Raw genomic sequence first — 15806 nt, forward strand, 5'->3', positions numbered from 1 at the left:
CACCAACGCCTCTCTCTATCACAGGTTTGTCTTTATTGAATTCCTCCCAGAGAGTGCAGAAGTGAGATGGGATTCCTTTGCGTGACCATGGCAACCCGCTGAGCCAAACACCTGTGAATGCGCATTAAGAAGAGCTTGCGACAGGAAGCGCACTAATTAGCCGCACCACCAAAGAGAGCGTGCGGGACACAACGCCACTACTCCAACCTTTCATTAGCGCGCTAAATCACGACGAGGAGGTCTTTCCTGCCATGCGAAAGCACAACGCAGGCTAATTGCCTTCCTTTTTGTCGTGCAAACATGATTGTGCCTCTTATAGCCTATCTCTGATATGCATAACTTTTAAAACAGTCTCTCGGGCACCTAAAATGCTGCACTTCTCCAAAAAGCACCAGCGTATTTTATGTTTAATGATACAAAGGCCAATAGATTAATTGTCTTTTATGCCCTTTCCCCTTTTAACATGACTCTAATAATGTGGGCCATGAAACAGTATTTGCATGAGTTTTGGTGAGCAGCCAAATTTTCTCATGTCCCACAATAAAGCCCACAGCATCAACAGCAGATAGCTATGGCTGGGCCTACTAAAGAAACATGGAGGTTACAAACCTTCATCACTAACAACCTGCTGTAAAAGAATAAAACTTGCGTTTTTCCTATTCCTATTCATGTTTATGGTTAAATTATTGTAACAAGAAACTTTATATTGACAGTTAGCCAAGGTGAACACACACAACCCTGTTGGCATCTTTGAATTTGCTCTATGTCTGTCTGCAGACCTCCGTATTCAAGTCGACCTCACTACAAACCAAGAACCAATCACAACCACATATCTGCCTTGGGGAAAGCTTGATACGATGACAGACAGATGAATACAGTTGGCAGAACTGTCCCACCCAAACAATGGCTGGCTTCTGAAAATGTGTGTGTGTGTGTGTGTGTGTGTGTGTGTGTGTAGCAGGTGTAGAAGTTGTAGTGCACCGTGATCTCAATTTCTAAAAACGAGCCCACAATTAGTTAAATGTTCCTAAGGAGATCAAAAATTGTGTGTAAAATATGATATTCTTATTTGTGGGTATGTTAAAGTAAATTGTGATTGTGTGGACATTAAAATACATTGTTAACTCAATTTACTGAAACCTGTGCACATTTACACACTGTGGGCTCATTTTTAGTAAACTGAAGTCACAATGTTCTAAATATTAAACTTATACACAATACACTTAGTTAGTTCATGGGCACATTGGAGCAAATTCCATGTGTAATCCTTTTTACTCAGAAAGTTAAAGATAAAGAGCCAATGCAATATATTAATTTGTGGATAATTATTAGGCCTACGCAGTCCTTCGGAGTGCTGCAGATGGTTCCATGAACATAAATGGGCCTTCCCAACGTTCAGAGGTCTGTTAAATCTATATAATGACCACTGCAAAGTATATAATGACCACTGGCAATGGCAACAGGTTTTGTGTTTTTATCCATCCACAACAAATCCGTTCGTTATTGCAATGGAATTTCAGTAAGTCGTTGACTCGCAACACCTGCAACAGTCAAGTTCTATCTGTGAGGCAAACTTTTGTAAGCGGAAGCCACGGAATGATAGACCTGTTACATGGGCTTGCATTTTTTATTGTCAAAAGTGGCAATGCCATCTTGAAATCATTCTGGATTACTTAGGGTAAAATGTAGAACATTTTGCCACAGTATAGGCCTACACCCCCTGCGATTGCATTGCACTTTGTCACGCTCTGTCACAAAATGCAAATGGCAATTCAATCTGCAAAACACGATTCAAAAGACATTGCAATCTGTCAGCCCTTGCATCAAGGTGAGATAGCGTGTAACCTGCCAACTACATGGCCTATAAAATGAACAGATACCATGTCAGTCCAAATGCATATTTAATTAGGCCTATATCAGAAGAAGCAAAGAAGTTAGTGCAAAAAAAGGCCACAAAATATTTGTGGTGTGAGGTTGTCTGACATTTGTCAATTGTATGTAGGCTAGGTAGCCTATCTCACAGTCAATGCATGATGCCTACTGTCCATTTGGCTGTCACTCATGTCTGTAAATCTTTTTTAAGTACTCAACAAGCCCTCTAGTGTTCAACGCAAAGAGCTTTTCTTACAGTAGCCTAATTGGTCCGGAATTTGCTTCAAGTGCATTTGAACAATTTTGGAGTGGATTTTGGAGAGGCCATAACCGCACAACAAAAGATCTGTTCTACATTCACGAAATGAGCCACCCAAAATACTCAAACTTAGGCTATAAAATCTGCTGTAAAGGTGATTATATTGCAACGATGAGTGACTTCTTATGGGGATTAAAAAACTAGGCTATAGCCTACTACAGATAGCCGACATGCAGTAATGTGATCAAAATCTTTAGAAAATAATTCTAACATATGGAATTACCTTCAGATTTGTAGACTATGTGACAGAGTGACATTTTTGTGGTTTGACTTTTTTTGACGGCACAATAAAGCAAAATGTGCACATGATATAACGATTACAACTATTCATGTGATGTGACACCTCCATACCAGACGCATTCTCAATCAAAATTTGAGAATGGGCCGGGTGTCAGCCAGTCTATGCCTATAGCTTACTTGACAGGTTTGGTTCCATCACGAAATCAATGCGCTAAGCCTACAAGAGTAGCCTATTAACTCAAGTTTCATCATACCCTATTTATCAAATGTTTCCAAATTCACATGCTGCACTGAGTTTGTAGCCTTGCAGGAAATCGCTTAACATGCAAGAAAAACCCACGTAGAAACGAGTAGGCTATTTGCTAAAACGTAAGATCGTCGCGTCATAGTTTAGTGTGATACTCATTCGACGGTGAACTTTTCGTACAACGGGCATTGTACTCAGCACCTTCTATCTTTAATAGCACTAGTGCCCATGCACATTCCATATTTAACATCAATAACAGAAATCAGAACGGCTTCTCGAAGGAGTTGCAGCCTTCGAGAAGGGGATAATCTAATCAAAAAGTCATCCCTTCCCATTCATCACGTTCTGCAACTCTCTAGAAGAGAGTAACAGGTAAGGATGTACCTCACTGATGTAATTCGTGCTATGATCACGGAGATGGTAGATACTTCCCATGTACATGTCTCACTCATGGTGGTATCATGGACATATTTCAACATTCACAAAAGCGATCCATTCCATTTCCAAATTGCATTTTATTTCGGAAATTGTAAATATTCAATGTAAAAATGTCCGAACCACAAAGAAAGTTGTTATTTTCCGTATTGAGACATTCAGTTAAACTACGAGCTATATGTAGATCCCTCCCCCCTCGATATCCAATTGGTCGAACTGAAGTTATAGAGACAGTCTGCGATTAAATACCTTGTACGAATCCAATTGATCATATTATTGATGTTTGAAGTCACGTTAGCCTAATCCACGCTGTTTGTAAAGGTGCTGCATTTCTTTTTGTATTTTATATCGTGTTCAGGAAATGTCCCTGTCGTAGCTGTGTTCTTCCGGTTAAAGTCCCTGAAGCGCCAAAATAAGAGTTGTGGTGTTCACTCAAATACGCCGCCACGACAGGCTCGAACTATTGCGCGTAAGAGTGCGAAAGGCGAAAAGCAGAGTGAAATTTAGGGATTTTCTCCGAAACAGTTTTTGAATTCTCACTCAGAACATCAGTAAGGAAAGTAGGCTAAAACTTGCTTTAATGTGCCCACCACTCATATATAATACTAATGATAATAATAAAAGAAATACATCTCCATATCCATAAACGTTTAAATATTGTTAATGAAAAAATAATAACATAGTTTTCGTTAACAATATTTAAACATTTATGAATATATATATATACAGCATATATATATATATATATATATATATATATATATGTGTGTGTGTGTGTGTGTGTGTGTGTGTGTGTGTGTGTGTGTGTGTATTAGCCTATTATATGGAGATATATTTAGATATAATTCCTGGGCCTATAGGCTATGATGGATAGATAGATAGATAGATAGATAGATAGATAGATAGATAGATAGATAGATAGATAGATAGATAGATAGGCTAGATAGAAGGGGAAATTCAAGAAATTCAAGAAATGCACATACCAATAACCAGAAGTAGCCTACCATGATCTTAAACACAGATATTATAGGCCTAGGCTACACCTTTGTCTCCTCGCACTTCGCCATATACCGTCCTCTGTTCATATATTCTGATATCTTCCTGTCTAGAACTCCTGTTCTAGTATCTTCCTCCATCTCCTCAGGTCCTATTATATGCTCCTCTCTTCTCCAGGTATATATCTCTTCTTCTCTTCTGCTCTCCAAACATCTCTTCTTCCTCTCCTCTCTTCTCCAGGTATATATCTCTTCTTCTCTTCTGCTCTCCAAACATCTCTTCTTCCTCTCCTTTTGTTTGTATCATCATATGTTATTTTTTCTCAGTCACCTCCAAGTCACCTCTCCCTGCCAGAGCATCCTCATGCTTGCTCTCTTTCATTACTTGGAATGCACCACAGTGCACCACTAGCTATTTTCAGGAATAACAGAGTAATGTACATTTGTGTGTGTGTGTGTGTGTGTGTGTGTGTGTGTGTGTGTGTGTGTGTGTGTGTGTGTGTGTTTTCCATAGCCCTATGTGTGCAAATGTTTACAGTAGGCCACACACACACACACACACACACACACACACACACACGCACACACATGCACACACTCAACTTCTTCAGCGATCATACATTGATTCCTTGCTGAACCTTTGCAACAGCCTCTGTAATGGCTAGACTGAATTTCGATTGAATTTAGGTGTCAGGCCTACCCATCATGATTTTGTGATCTCACAGAGAGAAATTCAATAAAAAGTAACAGGAGAGAGAGAAAGAAAGAGAGAGAGAGAGCATAATCAGTGGTTAGTGGGGCCTATATGTACAATAAAAGAAAGAGTAAATGAGTGGCAGTATAGTTTGTTTTCTATAGGTCCCAGCTAGTCTGGGAGTACCCATACGAACTCTGCTGGTCCGTCTGGCCAAGAGGACTACCCATTCCAAAACACAGGTAGGCTACACAAGTAGGCTACAATCGCTAATGCGGCATGGGCGTTATTTCTTTGGAACTGAGGAAACAACTGCATTTAAAACCTTCATTTACGAGATTGCTACACTTTCTGAAATGATTTGGAAAGAGTTTAATGCACATAAATGTAACTTTATGTTTACAGTTTTTCACAGTTGCTCGAACACTAAACCCCATTCTCTGAATCAAATTCTCAAATGCCTGAACACATTTGTTAAATTACTCCCTTTTTTGGCAAAACTTCACCCACTTTCACCCATTTTACCAAACTCATTAACCCTTTTTGCAAAACTGTGAACACATTGTGCATTCTGATGCACTTCTTAATTATATTGATAACCAAACAACGCAGAAGTTGAACACAATTAGTGCACAGTTGTCTCCATTTGAACACTACCACTCAAAATTGATAACACTTCTGTCTAATGATGTGACAACCAATATAAGTCAGTTCAGAGTTGACAGAGACGCAGGGGACAACAAGTGTGTGTTACAGTAGAAGTGGGGTACAAGGAAGAGGAGGGTGCAGGTAGGAGGAAGAGGATGAAGAGAAAGAGAGAGTCCCAAGAGTTGCAATACTGTAAATGATGATATTTGCGCAACAATCATTGACCATGTTCTGGTTCATGGAATGCCAATGAGAGAAGCAGGACTTCATGGTCCAACCCAACATCAGTGGTTTCTCTGTGGCGTCAATAATCCAAAGATTCAGACTACAGAAGAGAAATAGCGTAAATGTCCATTATCATACAGTACAGTAATCACTGAACATCCACTGTTACACACATACTACCCTTTGAGCTCAACTCTGAGTGAGTGTGAGTGAAAGAGCTGAGTTATCAGTATGTCCAAGTAAGTCTAAATTTAGGCACAATACAATATTACAGTATTGCATACTTACAGTACTATCAGAGTCTGTGGCATCACAGTACAAATCATATTCAGTACAGTATTGGCCTGTCTTTCTGTCCACTTACAAAACTATTGATTTATACTGTATATAGGCTAGAGGATATGAGTAGAGAGTGATATAAGTCCTTATTCTTTATTTTCATTGTGATATTTTATTTTTCAAATTAGAATGAATACAATTCCTCCAGGAGCCATAAACCCTGCCCTGAAAACTGTGTCTTCCATTGTTTGGTGTATTGTCTTATCACTGCTCTGCAGGAGTGTAATTTAGCCTGATGTGTTCAATGATTTGAGACCATTAGTTAGTTTTGAGCAAAGTTAAAAGTGTTTTGAGGTGATTGTTCAGTTTTGCAACAAGATTGAAGGGTTTCGAGAATGTAGTTTGATAAATGAGTTTTGTGTTCACAGTTTTGAGAAAAAGGTAAAGAGTTCTGAAAAAGGTGTTCTAGCAATTGTGAAAAACTGTAATTTCACTGCTAGTTATGCCTTGGCCCCCGCTGAGAGTAGTAAGCCAGTGAACCTTTTCCAGACCCACTCTGAATCACAATTAAGAAAGGTCTGCGTGCTAACCAGGCTTGGGCCCAGCAGCAATTGTCTCTGGAACAGATCCCTTCCTGGCCTGGTGTGCAGTCTTGTGAACTCACTGCTATGTGGGGAGTGTGGATGTTATGTGCCGTGGCGATTAGATGTAAAAATGTGTTCCCTAATTGGAGTTTTCCATTTGTTGCCTGCATGAGGCTTTAATTGGAGTGTCATGTATCTGCTCGAAGCGGGTTTGTGTGTAGTGTGTTGATTGCAGCCTTGTTTATCTTCACAGCAGTGCTCTCTCTTTCTCTCTCTCTCTTCCCCTCTTCCTTTCTCTCTCTCTCTCTCTTGTTTCCTTTTTGTTTGTTTCCTCTCTGTGTTTTCCGTCTCTCTCTATCTTGCTGTTCTCTCTCCCTTGCTAGTTGCTCGGTCATGATTTTGCTCTCTGCCATTTACCTCCATAACCATCTTCCTTCTCTTGCTCTTTCTCATTGCTTTCCCCTATTTCTTCTCTTTCTTTTGTTTCTGTTGGCTTCCCCTCCAATCCCTCTCTCCATAGTGCACATTGTTTTTCGATCCTCTCTCTCTCTTCCACCACCCCCTCTTCTCTCCTCCTCGCTGTCGTTACGTCTCCCCTACCTCATACATCAGTGCAGTGAAAGGTCTGACTTTTCTCCACCATTAGCAGTCCACCTGACATGTCAAAGGCACAGAACGAATGGCCAATTTAGCACTTTCCCCCCACTGTCCCTCCTCATGGTCCTCTAATGAAGCTGAGGAGTTCTGAGCAGGTGCAGGAATGCACTGCTGTGCTCCATGAACCCAAGGGCAGCTCTGGAGCTAGTGTGGCTCGCGCTGCAAGCACTCATTTGGACTTGTCATGGTGAGACCCACACATGTGTAAAATACATATTTGGACTCAAAGACTCATTTCTGCTGTCATGTTTGTCAGAGTGAGACCAGATACTATACTCTGAAAAAAGTAAGACAGATGGTTGCATGCGGTGCAAGGCACATATGTTCACTAAACAGATATAGAATGTAAGAATGTATACCCTATATATAGGAGTTGCCTAATTCAACGTGGATGTAACCGTTACGGAGGTACTGACAAAACAGAGTTATCACTAAGCAACTGGTGTTCCAGACATGCATCATCAGTGTGAGAGACGGCACTCTCCATATTACTGTCAGTGCATCATCCAAATGAGTTTGAAGATAAATATGAACTAACCACATAGTGTTGCTTTAAACAGTGCTCCTATAAGCAGATCTGCAGGAGTGGTCAGTGAGTGGGAATATGCTGTACACCCTGAGAGAGGATACAGACCTCAGACCGGAGTGAAGTCAAGATCATGGCTGACTGCACTCTAAGGCTTTTATTGGGCATGTCAAGAAGTCAGGGCAGATTTATGGGACATTTACCACTCCACTCATACTGAAAGCAGCTGTGTGTGGACACTAGGGGAAGTTGCTGCTCAGTTGCTCACAGGCAGGAGAGGATGGATGGATGGATGGATATGTGTGTGTGCGTGTGTGTATAGTAAGATATTTATAATGTTACCTTCCTAAAATAATTGTGTTTTCAGAAAAACCTGAAAAAAATGTTTATGACTTTTGGAAAGTGATGATAAACAAACTTGTTTGGCCTCAGTTCATAGCCATAATGCATAACTCTGTGCAGAATAAAAACAATATTCTCTTCAGTTAATTAGTCTAACTGTGAACAATGTATTTTGTTGATTTTAGGTGTTACCCATCTCCCTCTACAGGCCAATTCACAGCAAAGATTTGCCACGAGACAAAGCCATTTCAGAGAGGAATTGCAGCGGTGTGAATTAAACGCTGCAAGACATTGCTAGCTGTTGCAAGCCATTTCAAAAGATTTGACGTGTCACATCTCAGTAGCAGGGTTTTACCGAAACACTTTCACATCACAGCGTCGACGTGTTGTCACTCAGTCAGTCCAGCAGAGACATCAGATCAAACCTTTGGTCATAGGAGAGACTTATTAACTCAATCTTGACGAACAGCAGTGTGGGAACATTTTTGTCATCCAGCGGTAATGTCTTAATGATGTCTTGTACAGTAGATCATAGCGTGGGCATATCTACAGTATGTTGCAGCTCGTTTCGTTGTGAATCATTGGTGTAAATTGGCCCTATAGGTCAGCCTGTCTGTGTCACTAGGCTACTGCGCTGTAATGAAGGGAGAGAAGCGGAGACGTGACACGTTGTCTTAGCCTATATCAGTGCTCTACCCGGCGTGCACTGCACAAACATCTCACCGCTTGTTGTTTTAGTGGCCCGCAGGGTAAATGCCAAGGGATCATTGTGTGAGCGTGTGCGGATGTTTGTTGTCCCTGTAAATGCACTCTTCCTCCCACTTATCCCCCACCTGTTCTCTTCTTCTCCTGCTCTTTTTTTGAATCCCTCCCCCCTTTACCTACCCCCTCTTTCTCTCTGTCTTATTCCCTCTCCCTCCACTTCCCTAACCCTCTTTCTCTCTCATCCCTTTCATTTTTCTCTTTCCTTCTCTCCTCTCTCTCTCTCTCTCTCTCTCTCTCCTTCACCTCTCTCCGCTGTCGTGTTTACTCGTCGTGTTTGCATTGGGGCTGACAGGCTACGGCTGGCCTTTCTTTCCTGGTACATTAGATGACTAGCGGGGGCTGCCTTATCTCCATGCTCCGTCTCCGCCGCTGCGGCTCCGGGGAGGCCTCATCTGTGCACGCCGAGGGAGCCACGAGGGAGGAGAGGGAACCTGCCCATGCTGCACACCGACCCACCCCCCCTCCCCGGCAATAACCTGTGGAGGTGTGGACACTGAACCGAAGCTGACCAAGAGCTGGGCCATGCAGACTCGGTTGTGAGGCCACGCTATCTCACAGAGGTGTTTGCTCTGCAGTGGTCATAAAGTCCCCCATGCTGGCATGAGTCTATTCATAACCCACCACCCCCCCCACCCCCCTCTCTCTCTCTCTGAAGATTGAAGGTGCTCTATTGAGCGGGCTAACAGAGATTGCCGTGTTTGTTCCTGAGGAGGGCTGGAGATAACTGGGGGAGCAGATGAGACTGGTGCTGATGGCCAACTGCTGTTTCCGGGGGTGTGAAGAGTCAGAGCCACCACCACCTCCCAGGCTCTGATGCAGAGGTGAGGAGGGGTGACGTTGGGTGAGTGGAGCACAAAGGAATATTCAATGTTGTTAGAATTGATCAAGGACGGGTTGATTTTGAAAACAGGGCTCACTATTAGTCAGAATACATTTAACATAACCACACATCCAAGTAGCAGAACACCCCAAGATATTTTACAAAACACTTATGTATTTATATTAACAAAAAATATTTTGTCACCATATGGCCACATGGGTCTGATCCTATTTGAACCACACACGACAGTGCTCTGTGCTTTTACATTTCAATTTTTCATATGGTATAGTGTAAGTTTGACATTTTTTCACAGAGTATCATTTTGAATATCATTTAGATTACATTCATTATTGACCAAACACAAAACCACAGTGGGGGAAAAAATCCCCTCTCAATTTATGTTTACAAATGATGCATTTTCAATGAAAATCACAGCATAATATACTGTAAAATAGAAGTGCAACAGAAAGCATTCTAAGCATTTTTTTTTTATAAACCCTGCATCAATTTGGTCTCATGGCTCACCCCATTTTTTATATAAATAATGTTGATGAAATCTCATCGGATCAATGTTCATACTGAAAAACTGCTGGCAGCAAAAAGCAGTTCAGGGAGTCTTTTGCTGCTAAAACAATGTGTGCTAATCAAGTATTAATGATAGCTAACATGCTAGTTTTTCAAGCGACTCCAATAAAGACACAGACTGAGCAGTGAGCACAAAACTCCATAAATTAATATAGTGATACAGTAGGCCTACAGTTTAAATCTCACGTCATATCGCTCATTGTGCTCCAAGTCGATTGTAGCCTAATAAGTTTCTCCACTGCCACAGTCTCCATAGGATTAGTGTAAAACAGACACGTCAGCTTCAAAAAGCCTTTGTGGCCTAACTTTGGTCCTTGTCTGTTGTAGGCTATGTATGCGTTGATGGAGAAGCTTCTTATTCATGTTTCATGGGCTAAAGTCAATGCACTGGCGAAATGAATTGTCATTGCATTATACATTGCTTGTGTCAAAATGTTGAAACATTTTCAACTTTTCAACAACATAGGCGCCTGCCAATCAAATGAGCCAGAACAGTTCAGCACAGACTTCAAATGGTTTACACATGCTTATGAGTTGGTCTTCCACCTTAGAACATTTGGGGAGGCAATGGAAAATGTTTGTCAAGATATTAATACCCAGCCATGGAATGTGTCTTTCAAGCTGTAAAAATGAAAGATTTTCAAGGTTTGAAAAAGATATGAAGACAGAAGATTTGCACAGAAATATTTCACAGGCCGTGGTTTTAGGACCCATTGACACCACAATAACAATGATCAATTAAAGCAACGCTAAAGAGATTTTCGATTCGCAGCCCTATCGCCTAACTGCACTATGTACAGATCGGGTTGCGGATCTGTGGTTTGATGGAATGAGATATAAAAAACTACAAATTTGACTTACATCGATATCGCAATACATCATACTTCATAAAATCATGCAACACTACCTTGTCTGTGGACATCATTATTTGCTGGATAAAGAATGCATGCGACAGAGGAAAGGTGCTTTAGTGTTGCTTTAAGGTGTGCTCTAAAAAATGTTTAAATGCTAAGTGGACACGTCATGTTTTTTTTTTTTTTTCAAGAACACACTATTTTTAGCTGTGGGAACTCAACCAACCTGAGCAGGATAAATCCCATAATCCCTACCTTGCGCTGCACGAACCGATCATGAGATTAAACACCAATTCTGTTCAGTTTTTCCACAGCAGAGAGGACCCCTTTAGGTCTCTTGATGTCGGCGTAATGGGAAATAACTAGTCCTTTCAAGAGTTTACATGAGTCCTGCTCAAAGACCGGATCATCTTGCTTTACCACCATAATTGCAATGGACCTGAAATATGATCATATCTGTGTTTTGTTAAAAGGCAAAATGCTTATTTTTTTTCACATGAGCATTGGAGCACACAGGTTCGGGATCTTTGGTATTGACCGTTTCTTTTGTTGGCCAGTGTTCCGACACAAGGTAAAAATGCTTCCGTCTGTCTGCAGAGACCCTCTCCAACATGGATGAGGATTTTTTTTCTGAGCTTAGTTAATTGCATAAAAGAGTGATTTACTTAAGTAATTTAGTAGCATAATCCGGTCTCAAAACTGCACTAATTAATATCGTTTTAGTCCCCCAATGAGAGTTTACACTCGTTACCATCCAAATGACACCCTAGGTTGTTCAGACCAGAGTTGTCCTTTATAATTTGTATTTATTGTGTTATGCCTCTACATGCCCCTAGAATTAAAAATGACGTAACACCTTCTTTTCTGTTTTTCTGTGTTTTTCTGTGTGTGCATGTCGTCCATATGTGAGGGTGTGTGTATTTTGGTGTTTTGAGTCACACGGTTGCATTTGATGGCCGCTTTTCCACTGAAATGCTGTCAGCCTCCCCTCCTACACACTCTGACATGCCTTTTGATGCTTGTCTGGTACGCAAACACAGCGCTGTGTGCGTGTGATTCTGTGTTTGTGTGTTTGTGTGTATGTGTGTGTGTGTGTGTGTGTGTGTGTGTGTGTCTTCACTCACACATATATGTGCTGTCGACGAGTCTGTCATGGTGATGATTTCCTTTCATATTTTTTTGGCGGCTTGTCGCTCTTTGAGTGATTTTAATAACACTTTGACAGAGACAAACATCATTATCTAAACAACTGTCGAATTACAGACATTGTCCTTGATTTTTGTGTGTGCATTGCTTTCAGCAATGATGACATTCTCCAGTGGAAAACATTCCCGTGCCTCTCTTATTCCCATTAAAAACATTACTCTTCTAGTCTAGAAATCTAGACGCACCCTAGCGGCCAAAAATATTTTTGCCTAGCGGGATGGTTATGGTTATGGTTATGGTTATGGTTATGGTTATGGTTATGGTTATTTAGCAGACGCCTTTGTCCAAAGCGACATACAAATAAATAACAATACAAATTAAATAACAGTAAACAATTACAAAAAGGGGGAATAGCAATATTATCAATAAAACAATCAATTAAGCACTAACCTAATGAGGAATAAAACAATGAAATGAGAATAGCAATCAAATAAGTCATTCAGTTAATTATATAATAACAATAACTATAACATGGTAAGGCTAAATTTAAGGACAATAGCAGAATAAATGTCAAATTCTAACAATGGACAAATTATAACAAAACAATACTATTATACAAACCATAACACATAACAAACGCTCAAAAGACTAAGTGCATATTAAACAAATATGCCTTAAGACCCCTCTTGAAAGATCCAAAACTGTTGCTGGAACGGAGAGCACTGGGCAACTCATTCCATGGTCTATGGTCGCACCGTTGAGGCAGGGGCGTAGCGTGCGACGGTGCAGCCGGTGCAACGCACCGGGGCCCCTGAGCTTCGCAGGGCCCTTCAAGTTTCGAAATTTGCCCCGCGTCTCCTAGATTTGCGACATATAGTCAATTAATGTCATCAATGACGCCGTCTCTTCCTATGCACCCAAAGAGGAGAACTGATGGCTATTTAAATCCTTCTATCTCCTACGACTTGGTCTCATGGTGGCACCTATCCATTCCCCAATTCTTGTATTTTCTCCTACTTTCCATATCATTTTGATTGTACTATTGACATTTCAATGTTAGAATCAAAATTAATCAATAAAACTAATACCATTAATGATTATTTTATCGTCAACTTACACGATGTTGTAACATGGCCTGCTGCCCAGCTGGCATCCTGACGTCAATTTGACATCAACAAGTAGTCAAGATTTTGACCAACATGTATGACGTGCATAAATATGCATAATTTCATTATATTTTGTAATGATTTCCTTGTGGTTGTAAAGAGGCCCAACAAAGGTATCAATCTAACATGTTTTTTCTGGTCCCTACATCTCAGGTCTATATTATTGACATTAAATCAACGTTGATTTGATGTCAGGAAATAAGACGTCAAATTGATGTGAAATTTATGTCAAAACAACGTCTGTTAAAATGTCTGAAAAGGTATATTATTAGTCTACTCATTGTAAATCGACGCGAGTTTTTCAACATCCTGACCCACACAGCAGAGGGTTCCAAAACGGACCCTCTGCGGCGGACTCCGTGCGGATACGCACATCGAACGCGCCCTTTCCAGTCCTAACGGCTCCTTCAGTTTTCAAATTTCTCGTTGATGAAGTGGAGACGAAACAGCGGCGTCTGAAGGCTCACTGTAAGTATGCAGCTACCGAGTCTATCCACTGAAAAAGTACTTCCATAACACAAGTAACCTACTTATCTAGCTTTATTTGCTGATATTATCCGAAGATTTGCTGGTCTGCAGATATTGCTCATATTTACACACCAGCTACGGTCTAGCTGCTAGCTTTCGCAAGCTAATTTAGCCCACTTTAGACAGGGCTAAATCCTGTCCAACTAGGGCTTTGTTACCCTTTTAATGAAAGCTAAACTCAGAACTGAGTTTAAAATGAGCAACGTTTAATTTGGTTTAACGCTAACTTTGTGTTTGTGAACAGCAAAAGTTGGCTTGCGTTAGCTAGCGTTAGCTTGTTAGCTAACGATAGCATTAAAGTTACAGGAAAACTAGTTTTTGTTAACGTTATGAAAGCTTAGATGTTGGACTCGGGAGTCTTTAAGAAAACGTAGGCCAATTTGGATGTGTCTAAACATCATTTCTTTCTGGGAGGGAGGCTGATTTCACATTGTTCACCAGTCCGGGATAACGTTAGCTGCTAGCTAATGGTTTTAAATTATGAATGACGTTAGCAGTAGCCTGCTAGTTCTAATAAGGTAGCGCTAACCAGCTGCCGCATGCTCAAACACATACGTCATAGCTCGACATTCTCTGCTGGCAGCAACAAATAGCTTTGGGACTCGTGCTTATATTTTGTACACGTTAGAAACCAGCAAACAGGCCTACTATTCAATCTAAAAAGTCCGGTTTCCAGACGTGTTTCCTGGTGACTTTTTAGATTGAACTGTAGCTGCTAGAGATTACTCTCTAACTTTTACGAAATATAAATGCACAAAGGGCACGAGGCTATTTGTTTTAAATTTTCATGTAGAAATACTGTCGTCTACGAGTTCATTTAATGACATTGAACGTTCCTTGGAGTAAGATTTAACTGAGAAGAGGCAAAATAGAAGAGGCAGTTGTTGACTTCATGTAGGCTATGTCCTTGCTTTGCCTTGGCACAGACCAGACACTTTGTTGTGAATGTTTAGAATATATGGGAAGAGGAGCTAAAATGATCAGCACCATATTCTGTGGATCCCAATATAATGCATTTTTTAATGGGGTGTATTATTGGTTATGATAAATATTTGGCCATTTCTTTCTGATGATAAACGTAATGCATATTTATGTATCTGTGTTGCAGGTCATTCACAAGTGGCTCCAGTCTGGTTTGGGGGTTCTGCCATCCAAGTAAAGTAAGCTTTACAGTTTTACATTTGATTTATTTGACTTTTGGTCTAAACATTAATAATAAAAAATAACCATATGCCTCTGTAACTGGTGTTACTAGTTCAGGACGAAGTTAAGGTAAATGTCAACATGCTTAAATGCCTTTGTCTGCTGTAATAAAACCTACCCTCTACCGAAAAGCTCTCTAATGAAATGTACATTTATGTATCTGTGTTACAGGTTATTCACAAGTGGCTCCAGTCTGGTTTGGGGGTCTACGCTTTCTCATCCTGTCCTGAGTGATTCTTGACATTGAAATTATATCAAAATTTGTCAATAAATGTTCATACTTTTGTCATTAATGTTTGATTTCGGATTTATGTTGAATTGACAGCGAAGCTTGATATTGAATGATAGCAAAATAGCATTAAAACATTGTCTTCCTATGCATCAACATCATGACATCTTGACATCAAATAAATGTTGAATTGACATCAAATGCCAAAAAAACTTGACATGGAAATGACATCAACATCATGACATCTTGATGTCAAATAAATGTTGAATTGACATCAAAGCCTGATATTGAATGATATCAAAATAGCATCAAAACGTAATCAACCATCATGACATCAAATACATGTTGAATTGACATCAAATCCCGACAAAACATGACATCAAAATAACATCAAAATGACATCAGCAGAGGTCAAAATCTTGACATCAAATTGACATCAGTACATTG

General features: G+C 40.4%; 1 long non-coding RNA gene and 1 other non-coding gene across 2 annotated transcripts; one reads left to right on the top strand and one right to left on the bottom strand.

Moving 5' to 3' along the window:
- Positions 1-2939: 2939 nt before the first annotated feature.
- Positions 2940-3073, bottom strand: LOC134075752 (U8 small nucleolar RNA). The gene has a single exon (XR_009938472.1). It is a non-coding gene; the product is annotated as a U8 small nucleolar RNA (small nucleolar RNA).
- A 10764-nt stretch (positions 3074-13837) lies between these two features.
- On the top strand, positions 13838-15423 carry LOC134072343 (uncharacterized). The gene is made up of 3 exons (XR_009937158.1): positions 13838-13867; positions 15036-15087; positions 15302-15423. It is a non-coding gene; the product is annotated as an uncharacterized LOC134072343 (long non-coding RNA).
- The last annotated feature ends 383 nt before the right edge of the window (positions 15424-15806 follow it).

The sequence above is a fragment of the Sardina pilchardus genome, chromosome 2 (assembly GCF_963854185.1).
Source record: "Sardina pilchardus chromosome 2, fSarPil1.1, whole genome shotgun sequence".
Taxonomy (NCBI): domain Eukaryota; kingdom Metazoa; phylum Chordata; class Actinopteri; order Clupeiformes; family Clupeidae; genus Sardina; species Sardina pilchardus.